A 315-nucleotide genomic window follows, 5' to 3' on the forward strand; every position below is an offset into this window, starting at 1 on the left:
GAGAACTGCGAAACACTGAGGAAGGAAATAGCAGAGGACATAAACAGGTGGAAAACCATACCATACTCATGGGTCGGCAGAATCAATATTGTTAAAATGTCTGTACTACCCAAAGTGATCTACAGATTCAATGCAATCCCTATTAAAATACCAACATCATTTTCCACAGATCCAAATACATTTTAATGGATTCATTTTCCCAAGCCACCACTTCTTGATGTCACAAGGGATACGAATATAAATAGCCAACAGATAAAATGTGGTTGATAAGAGAGTCTGTGGAAAGTTTCCTCTCATCATAATGTTTTTACTTCT

Source organism: Propithecus coquereli, unplaced genomic scaffold, assembly GCF_000956105.1.
Source record: "Propithecus coquereli isolate 6110/MARCELLA unplaced genomic scaffold, Pcoq_1.0 Scaffold43, whole genome shotgun sequence".
Taxonomy (NCBI): Eukaryota; Metazoa; Chordata; class Mammalia; order Primates; family Indriidae; genus Propithecus; species Propithecus coquereli.